The following is a 10,402-nucleotide window of genomic DNA, read 5'->3' as shown; positions in this document are numbered from 1 at the left end:
AAGATTGTCTTTTACAAATGTAGACCACTGAGGATAGATACCATCAGATAGGTAGTATCCCTTGGTGTATTGGTGGCCATGGAGCTCATAGTTTAACTCTAGGAAATTGCCTTTAGAAAGCCTTGATAACACCAGGGAGCGCTGAAGCACATCGATGTCATTGTGAGAACTTTCCATGCCAAAAAATGAGTGCCAAACCCAGAGATCTTGTCATGCCATAACTTCGAGTATGACCATGCAACCATCAATATGTCCTTATATTGCCCCCGCCAAGCAAACTGATAGTTCTTCCACTACTAATGCATACATTCTATGCTTCCAAAGCATCCTCGGAAAGCCTCTCGATGCATTGATCGATAACAACCCGGGTTGTATCCTCAAAATTTGGTTCTCTCAAGTACTCTGGGCCAAACACTCCAACCACAGCTTTGTAGAACCTGTACATTGACTCAAGGCGTGCGGATGCACTCATGTGTATGTACTCATCAACTAGATCACTGGTAACCCTGTATGCAAGCATCTGAACAACTGAAGTGCATTTTTGATAAGAGGTGAAGCCAACATTTCTAAGGGCATCATACTTGCAATCGAAGTAATAATCATAACCCATCACTCCATACCCATCTAGAAGCATCATTAGAAAAGCTTGTTAGAGAGTAGTAGTTTTGGCCGATGAAAATAACTGTTAAAGAGTAGCAAATGGCCATTTTCCCTATTACCTTTCAACCGAACGCATGGTCTTGTATGGATGCCCTGAGTAATGGTCGTTGCCTTGCAACGTGTTCATCAACGAGAAGTGTAGAAACCACAACATCACTATCATCATTGCATGATTTTTTAGGCGATGATGAACATATGAAGTTATTGTAAAAAAAAACTCGTCTGACTTGTCGCTTGATCCTTCTGGGTGATGTGAATCCGTACCTCACTATAAAGCGGTGGGCATGGATGAGTCTCGGTCGAGAAAATGATAAACACCATGTGGGCGCCGTGTGGATGAGTCTTGGTCGGTGAAGGGCACCGTCCTTGGCTCATCTAGGTAGTAGGGCTAGCGAATCCTACATTCTCCGATAGTGGCTGTGGAGGTGGTGGCAACAACCCTAAGTAGGGTCCTGGCTGCGATCTATGCCATCGATGACAAGAAGCGAAACCAACACCAATGTTGGGGCGGCGGACATGGATGCAGAGCGGCCAATGGGTGGGGTACTAGGGTTATGAAGTGGCTGGATGTAGAGGTGGAGAGGGCGACGAGGCTGGGGAGGTCGAGCTCATTTGGGGAGGGGGGGTTTCATGTGTGACGGAGCTAAATCTAGCTGATCTCAGGTAGGGGTTCCTGAACTAAGAGCCCAGAGACAATAGGAACTAGTACATGAGTTTTTACCCAGGTTTGGGGTTCTCCAGGGAGATAAAACTCTACATCATTCTTGTGTTTTATTGCTTTTGGATGGAGTGCAAAGGACATTTGATCTACCCTAAGATTGTTGTCCATCTCCTATGAGCCCTACGACTAGGTTATATAGGTCCCGAGGAGGGTCTAGGGTTACCACCTAGTCGAGTACATACAAGGAGAACATGTTGTGGACGATTCCTACATCTTGGAGTATACGACAAGTCTTTGGGAATCTTCCTTCCATACACCATGGGCCACTCGATGTGGCCCATTGGTGAACCAACATGGGGTCCTTGGCCCGGCCCACAAGGGCATGAGACGACGTGGTGAGGGTGTTGGAAATATGCCCTAGAGGCAATAATAAAATGTTATTACGCTATTTATATGTTCATAATTAAGTTTATATTTCTATGCTATAATTGCATTGGCTCTTGACTATGAGATTCGGAGGAAAATCCATTTACATGTGCGAAAACATGAACACCAAGATGATCCCTAGTCATGCCTCTAAGACTAGATCATGTATTGATGATGACCTTGTTTTTCTGATCATGAGCATTGTTATTGTAACAAGGATGCTATCAATAATGAGAACACATTGTTACCGAAATAGTGGCGTTGGATAGACCCAACTTAGGAATTACTGAGAGATGTTATCGTTTTTAGGTTGTCAGTATTTTCATATAACTTGTTTATCATCACTTAGTTCCTTAGACCATGAGAATATTGTATGCCCGGATGGTTACTTTGGGATTATAGAATGTCACTCCATAACTGTATGTGAATTATTAAAGGTGACTTACGGGTATACAGGAAACGTATGTCTCGGTATCGATGGTTCAAGACTGGGACTTTCTCCTCTCACAATAGAGAGATACTCTATGGGCCCATTCGATGTAGCTATATCATTATCGTCTGGCCAGACACTTGTAATGATTATCACAGGATATCAGAACACATACACGAGTAAAGAGAACAAAACAGGTAATGAGGATAACATGTATAGTGATCAAGGAGTTGATCATGAGGATTCCAATTGTCTCACCTAGAGTTTTGTAAATGTATCGCGAAACAAAGGGAATGGAATTCGTAAAGGAAGGTTCGCTCGAGAACTTTGTGAATATGTTGAAGTTAATAGGGGTGTCCAGATCCCACTGGTAATTATTGTCTGGAATGTGTTCTGGGGCATGTTCGCTTATTTTCGAACCTGTAGGGTCACACACTTAATGGGTTCTAGCCTGATTACCAGAGAAATGCGAAATAAGTTAAAAGTGCACCAAAAGAGTTTTCGGATAGTTCTGAAAGTGTTTAGGATGGTTCCAGAAGGGTGTTGGGAAATATGGAAAGGTATAACATAATTTCTAAAAGTCTGAATCTATATATGGAAAGTTTTTGGGGGTGTCATAATGGGTTCTGGAGACATCCAGAAAATCTGGGATTTTATTTATGGAAGAAAGTTGTGAAGGATCTTCATGAATGGCCACCCCAAGTGGGGCCCACAGGGCCCACATGGGGCGCCATCCCCTATGGCTGGCCCTAGGTCGAATTGGAAAAGAAAGGAGTCCTTCCCCAATATAGACTATTCGTCACCCTGGGTGAAGAATTCTTATTCCTCACCCCACCATCTAACGCACCCTATAGTCACCGTAAGAACCAAAGTGCATGTGAGGTATATTACAGTTTGTAGTTAAGGGCTCCTTAACATTCACCTCCAGAAAGAAATGAGTCATGCATGTGAGGTAAGATTACCACGTGCATGTGCGATATGAGGTAATATCATAACATGCGGGTGAGAAATCATGCGGGTGAGAAATCATGCATGTGAGGAAGAATGCAACATGCCGGTGAGGTAAGATTACGACATGCATGAGGTAAAATTACTACATCCAAAAGGAATCATACCTCGAGAGAGTTTACACCACGGTGAAGAATTACTTATTCTTCACCTGGATGACCAATAATATTTTGTTACTATTAGTCCCTATATAGATCGTGCCTATTAAAAACTAAGGAGCCAGCTTCCCGCTGCCATGCACTGCCCCCGCTTCCTGCCGCCCACGTATCCCACCACCGCGCGCTGATACGTCTCCAATGTATCTATATTTGTTATTGTTTCATGTTATTATATTATCAATCTTGGATGCTTTATATGCATTTTTATGCTATTTTATATCTTTTGGGGGACTAACCTATTAACCCAGTGCCCAATGCTAGTTCTTATTTTTTGCTTGTTTATGGCTTTTCAGAAAATCAATACCAAACGAAGTTCAATCACGATGAAACTTTACCGTGATTTTTTCTGGACCAAAAGGGAGCCTAGAAGGTTCAAAAGGCGGCTAGAAGACCTAAGGGAGAGCCACGAGCTCATAGGTTGTACCCTGGGGGGTAGGGCGCGTCCACACAGCTCCGTCTGACATAATTCCACCTTTATAAATTCACATACATTCCCAAACCAACAGAGAGCCATCTGAAACACGTTTTCCACTGCCGCAAGCTTCTGTTCTTCCGTGATCCGATCTGGAGGCATTTTCCAATACTCTATGGGAGGGGGAATCGATCACAGAGGGCTTATACATCATCCTTGATGTCGTCCGATGTTGCGTGAGTAGTTCACCACAGACCTACGGGTCGATAACTAGTAGCTAGATGGATTCTTCTCTCTGTCTTTAATCTTCAATACAATATTCTCCTCAATCTTCTTGGAGTTCTATGGTAACACCCCAAATGTCATGCTATAGTAAACTCATGCTAATGGTGCCATGTAATTATAATTAATTTGGCTAAACTTCATTTTGATCCATACCTAGTTCAAATTCAAATTTAAAATAAAATAAAATATTTATTCAAACAACAAAACAAAAATGTTTATATTATTCTATAAATTCCCTAAATCAATTGTCATGTGGAAACCAACTTATTTTGACTCACAAATAAATTCCTATGCAATTAATAAATGGTCTAGCAGCATTTAAATTGCTTTTTAAATGAAAACAAATATGTAAATTTTTCCAAGCCACATAAAACTTTGTGTGCTAACTCAAAGTGTTGCCTACTACTTATGTTATAAATATCAAGTTCAAAAAAATTTGCATGGTATTAATATAAAATAGAAATTAGAGGAGAAATATATATAATAGAGATATAAAAACAAAAAGAATAAAAGGAGAACTGCACTGCACACTTGTAGCCCATTGCTACAGTGCACAGCCCAGCCCACCCGATGCCATCTTCTTCTACTGTTCAAAGGGGGCCGTGGCAGGCATCCACCGACGCCTTGGCCGCACCTGGCCACTTGCCGGCCATCTGATGACACCCTAGCATCCTACAAAATCCCCCTGCCCCTGCATCCAACCCTAGCTCTGTTCGCCCCCATGCCCCTTTGCCACGCTCGATCCCCAGCTCGCCCGAATGCCTCAATGGTCGTGTCGCCGTCGTTCGCATAGCCACCGCATACCCCGGACCGCCCGTTGATGTACTGGAGATGCACCTTCATCACCCTCATCTTCCCGCTGCAAGTATGCGCCCTAGACCGTCCTGGAGCGTCGCCATCAGCCGGCCTCTCTCATCTGCAGTCGCCGTTCTCCACCTCCAGTCATTGTCGCCTCAAGCCACATTCGGCTACGCTGAGCTCTGATTCGTGCCCATCGTGAGGCTCTGCTCTTTTTCCCCTCACTTCAACTTCAATCCGGTCCTCTAGAGCCCCGCCGCTGGATCCCGAAACGGCGGCCACCATGGCCGCGATCTCAACCTAGCCTAGCTCGACCAGGACGTGTCCGCCTCGCCCGTCAGATCTTCTGTATGTGGTCGCCCCTGCGCGTGCCCCCGCGGTCCCGTACGTGCTCGCGTGCGTCCTCTCGTGCTCGTCGTATCCGTTGCCCGAAGCTTGTCGTGGCCACAACCGTGCTGCTCCCCGCCGTGCGTGCCTTCCTGCACCCATGTGCGCCTGCTTCCAGTTGCCATGTGCCTGCTTCTACCGCTACTACATCGCTACTACCTTTTGTGCTACTCTTGTTGCATGGCTGCTGCACTACTGCTGTGTTGCTGCCGCCGCGTGCCCCGCGCTCGCCCCGTGCTGCTGCTGCCTTGCGCGCCGCTGCTTCTCCTACCACCGTTGCTTCTGCTACTGCCGTTGTCTGCAGCTTGCCTAGCCGCGCCCGCCTGTAGTCATCATGCAGCTCACGCCCGTGTACCCGCGCGCCCGCCGCTACCGCTGCCGCCCAGGGCTGCGCCATGCTCCCCTCACCCGCACGCGCCCATGCTGGTTGGCTCCCCTGCCATTCCCTGCTGGTCCGGCTGGCGGGCCACGCCCATGGACTATGCCGTCACTAGTAGAAAAAGGGTCAAATGTTCAACTCATTAGTCCCGGTTTGTAATAAAACCAGCAATAATGTGACCATTAGTGCCGATTCTAACTGCTAGGAGGGCTGAGCTCATTAATACCGGTTCATGGCGAACCTTTAGTACCGGTTTGTGCCACGAACCGGTACAAAAGACGCTATGGTAGGCTGTGGCCAGGCTGGGGCCCCACCAGCACCTTCATTACTGGTTCGTGGCATGAACAGGTACTAGGGGTTTTTAGTTGATTCATTTTGTAGTTGTTTTTAGTCTCACCTCACCAAGCGAGAGGCACTCGCAGTTGTTTATAAGCCCTGAGTGCAGAGACGATGAAGGAGAGGCGCAATGCTCAGCTGCACGTTGCTTAGCTTCAGGCCTTGAGGAAGTGGTCTAGACTGCACGGAGCTATTAGGGTTTCGGACGAAAACTACACATAGCTCCGTGCAGTCTACACTATTTCCGCAAGGCCTGAAGATAAGCAACATGCAGGTGAGCATTACGCCTCTCTTTCATTTGTAATAACTTATTTTAACTCCGGACTTTTTGTGCCTTCATTTGCTATTTTTCATGCATTTACTGATTTGTTTTTAGCTAAATGACCCTGAAATTGAAAAGTATTACAAATGAACTCTGAAAAGGTTGAAACCTGGCATGGTATCATCATTTAACCTACATAGCATGTGCAAAAAAGTAGAGAGCGTTACGGCAAAAACTGGATGCACTTCGTGTACAAACTGGACACTCTTTCGAAGTATCAGTGTTTCGGACGAAAACTCATCTATTACAAAGGAACTTCATTTTTTAAACTTATTGCAACTCCATACTTTTTATGCGTTTATTATGCACCATTCAAAGCATCGTCGTCAACTTTCAACCCTTTGTTCCTTCACTTCCTATTTTTCATGCAATTACTGATTCGTTTTGTGCTAAATGACCCTAAAATTAAAAGGTACAACAAATGAACTCTGAAAAGGTTGAAACTTGGCATGCTATCATCATTTCACCGACATAGCATGTGTGCAAAAAAGTAGAGAGGGTTACGGCAAAAACTGGATGCACTTCGTGTACAAACTGGACACCCTCTTTCGAAGTATGAGTATTTCAGACGAGAACTCATCTGTTACAAAGGCACTTCATTCTCTTAAACTTATTATAACTCCAGACTTTTTATATGTTCATTACGCACCATTCAAAGCCGCGTCATCAACTTTCAACACTTTGTGCCTTCATTTGCTATTTTTTTCATGCATTTACTGATTTGTTTTGAGCTAAATGTCCCTGATATTGAAAAGCACTACAAATGAACTCTGCAAAGTTTGAAACTTGGCATGATTTCATCATTTCACCGACATAGCATGTGCAAAAAAACTAGAGAGGGTTATGGCAAAAACTAGATGCACTTCGTGTACAAACTGGACACTCTCTTTCCAAGTATCAGAGTTTCCGATGAAAAATCATCTGTTACCAAGGCACTTCATTCTTTTAAACTAGTGATTCACTGGAAAAAAATCTATTTTTAAAGTTATGAGGAAAAAGAATCACTGAAAGTCTATATTAAAGTTAAGTTATTCACAAACTAGTGATTCACACCAATTTAAAATAATTCAAATTTAAACTATTCAAATTTGAAAACTACTGGCACTAACAGAAAGTTTGTAATTTTTAGTACCTAAAGCAAAAATATTCCCAAATAAACTCTAAATACAGCAAAAAATTACTTAGAAATAAATAAAAGAAAATCAAATAAAGTAGAAAAGAAAAAAACTATATAAAAATATATTTGCACGCTACCCAGCGGGCCTGCTTGGCCTTGGGTGTGGTTATGCAGGCCCGTGTGGCCCAGCAGGCTCACAGGGCAGTGCGGCAAAGTTAGGCCCAGAAGCCTGCTTTCGAGAGGAACTCTAAGGAGCAGCCGCGGCTGGGTTTATAAACCAGTGTGCTGGCCTTCACTCGGTGAGGTGGGACTAAACTTTGTGTACATCGGGATGGGAGCGGACCCCCTTTATTAGCGGGTCGTGGCTCCAACCTGTACTAAAGGGGGGGTCTTTAGTATAGGTTGAGGCCATGAACCGGTACTAAAGGGGGTCGCTTCCTGCCGCTTGGCCTGGCCAAATTTGACCTTTAGTACCGGTTGATGGCTCCAACCGGTACTAAAGGCCTCTCCTATATATACAACACTTACGAAAATTTCAGTTAGTTTCTGTTCAACTGCTTCGTCGCGCCTCCCCGTCGTCGCCGCCCCCGTCGCGTGCTCCCCATCGCCGCCCCGTCCGCGCGCCCCGTTGCCGCCACATCTCGTCAACGTGTCGCCGCCCCAGCCCGCCGCCACGCCCAACCCGTCACCGTCGCCGCCGCCCTCGTCACGCACACCCCGTCCCCGCCCCCCGTCGCCTCGCATCACCGGCAGTCGCCACGCTGTAAGAGATAGACCACGCCCCAGCCCCCTGCTACGCGTCGGCGGCCAGCGTCACACACACACACAGAGACAGATTTTTCTTAATGATTTTTTTCCTATTTTTTGTTTTTTAGTTTTTTATACTTTTAGTTTATATAAATGTTAGATTAATGTGAATTGTTAGATGATTATATATATATAAATGTTAGATATTAATGTCAAATGTTAGATGAATTAGATAGAAATATACGTTAGATATTAATGTTAAACGTTAGATGAATTAGCTAGATATTAATATTAATTGAGTTAGATTTTTACACTTTTAGTTATAGATGAATTAGATATATTAATGTCAAATGTTAGATGAATTCGATATATTAAATTTAGGTATATGTGATTTGATCATCTAATTAAAATTTTACTATATATTTAACTAGCTACTTTATTTTTAGTAAGAAAATTAATAGAACTAGTTATTTTTAGCAAGTTCTCAGTTGAATTAGTTGAATTAATAGAACTAGCTAGTTGAATTAATAGAACTAGTAAGTGTTTATCAATTAATGTTTCAACTATGAGCATGGGAAATGTCGTCTAACGACGAAAATAATTTTGTAATGTGTGAATACTGCGAAGACGAGCGCGGCCTGTGCGACAGAAATTTCCTAGTTGATGATAGGCGCTTCAGCATCAAGCTCGATGAGACCTTCGAAGTGGATACAGTAAGTCAGAACGACAAGTCTTTTTTTGTAATTAAGCATGACTTATGCTTCAATTGCTTCAACTTATAATTTGAAATTTTCACTATTCTACTAGTGTATCCCCTGCCATGCAAGAATTTTTGTCTTGGATAAGATAGGTTTCAGTCCTAACAAAACTATGGAGGTAAGAGAGTTTACTTGAAGACCGAGCATGGTTCTACCTTCAACGTCAAATTATACAATGCAGACACCTACACCCATTTTGAATGCAAAACTTGGCAAGCACTAGGCTTATGCATTTGAGCCTGATATGGTTATCACTTTTGATATTCGTCCGGAAGATGATATTGAATGTAATAGAGACATTTGGGTCCATGTGCAGATGCCTCCAGTTCTACCATTATGTGAGTTTCTCAACCATATTTATCTCTTCGATATTATTTATTCAAAAATAGTTAACAACTAATTTCTATTGACAGCTTATTTCCATTCAAGAAAACATGTCCAGTGCTTGGTAGACAGGACCGTCCACTATCCTAGGGCTGAACTAAACTGCGAGGAGATAGGTCATTATGTTTCATGGCTTCAGGATCTTGATGCTGTCAAGAGAAATTATTTTCCTGAATTTGAAAATCTTAGTACTCAAAACGTGCGACCAATAGGTTCGTATTGAACTACAGTCACATCTATTTAGGCAAGATGGTAAGATTTTTACTATTTGTCCTCAGTGCATCTTTTGCATACATTATTTTTTAAGCTAAACTTCATTACTAATTATGTTACTATACGATGTTCTTCAACAGGGACTCCCGGTGATAGTTGTGCCTAAGTTGATCGAGACTAAAGGTCGCATGCCAATGGTTAGCTTATGGCCAAGACACTCTATAGCGCACATGAGTGCATTCAGGATTTCTAAAACCGAGGAATGTTTAATAGTGAAAGACTGGAGCAAAATTGTCAAGGACCGTAGAGAAGTACTAGGGGACAGCAAGAATCCGACGAACCGCAACCCACGATTAGGAGACAGGTTCATTTGCATGCTGCAATATGATGAATCAGGATTGCTACACATGCTCTTAGTACTTGTCCTTTCATGTCCATGTTCTTTGCCCTGAACTTAATCTCAAAGTGATTTGCTTTTGTGGTCTTATGAATGCTTATAATCTCATGACCATGTTGAACTCGTTGACATCTTTGCTTCTGGTACAAGTGAATGTTTCTTCTTTAAGCTAGTGTTGGTGGCGATTATATAGCGGTAATGACTATGGTGATTAGATAGCGGCAAACCCAATAAGTAGGCTAATTGGCCTATTATTAATAATTCATTTATTAATCACTACAAAAAAGACACATCTGTGACATTTTGGCCCCAACGAATTTTTTTCCTGTCATGGTTATGACACTTCTATGACGATAATTGTGACAAAAACATGTATCATCATAGATGTGGTGGGCTCCTACTTCTATGACAAAAATGGGATTTTCATCCAAGGCAGGTTGGGGACGCACCTGCATGTCATTGTTTGGGCCATCCATGACAGAAAAAACAATAATAGAAGCGAGGGCGAGGAAAATTTCGGGGAG

Source organism: Triticum urartu, chromosome 6 (genome assembly GCF_003073215.2).
Source record: "Triticum urartu cultivar G1812 chromosome 6, Tu2.1, whole genome shotgun sequence".
Lineage (NCBI taxonomy): Eukaryota > Viridiplantae > Streptophyta > Magnoliopsida > Poales > Poaceae > Triticum > Triticum urartu.
Note: the sequence above shows the minus strand (reverse complement) of the source record.